Below are 925 nucleotides of genomic sequence, written 5' to 3'. Positions count from 1 at the left end.
GGTTTGGTCGTTTAACGTTTAGTTATCACTATATTTAGTTATAGTAATTAAATTTTAAAAGATTTACAAGATCTTTTATTTTTGGAAAAAATAGATGCATTAAAGATTTAGAGAAAGTGGAGGATACCAAAAAAGAATAGAAACAATAAGGTATATGAAAAAAGTGATAATGAAAGATTTACAAGATCTTTTATTTTGGGGAAAAATGGATGCATTAAAGATTTAGAGAAAGTGGAGGGTACCAAAAAGAATAGAAACAATAAGGAATATGAAAAAAATGATAATGAAGAATTTAAGGTATTTAAATAAATAAGAAAGATAAAATAGTCCAAGGAAAAGAGTTTCAAAAGAAGAGAGAGAGAGAGAATCGTGAGAATTCTTTTGGTAGAAAGGGGGTTTAACCGTATGAGAGTTGGAGATTATAAGGAAAATTTTTTTTTTAAATATTTTTTATTGATAAAGAAGTTAAACGAAATTAGAAAAGCAATTGAGAGGAGAGAATATAGAAATATATAGATTTGTTTTAGTAAAAATAGAAAGAGATAAAATATAGCAAGATAGTGAAGAGAGAAGTAAATTAATAAAGAAAGAATATAATAAAAGATGAGAGAGAGAGAGAGATAGCAATATATTATTTTTTTTTTTAGAAAGATATGGATTAATATAATTTTTTTTTTTTTTAGAAAGATATGGATTAAAAGAGAGGAACGTGAGAGAGGGGAGGGAGAAATTTTAGAAAGAATTTTTTTTGTATTATGAAAACTCTTCAAAATATAGATTTTTTTATTTTCTCTTAAAAAAGATATAGATTTTAAGAAAAAAAGAGACCAACTTAAGATAACGTGTGAGAGGGGAGGAAGAAAAGGAAAGTGGGAAAAAAGGAGGGAGAGATAAGGAAAGGGATGTGATAGGAATAAAGAAACTA

The sequence above is a fragment of the Macadamia integrifolia genome, chromosome 10 (assembly GCF_013358625.1).
Source record: "Macadamia integrifolia cultivar HAES 741 chromosome 10, SCU_Mint_v3, whole genome shotgun sequence".
In the NCBI taxonomy this organism is placed as follows: domain Eukaryota; kingdom Viridiplantae; phylum Streptophyta; class Magnoliopsida; order Proteales; family Proteaceae; genus Macadamia; species Macadamia integrifolia.
This window is presented reverse-complemented; position numbering follows the sequence as displayed.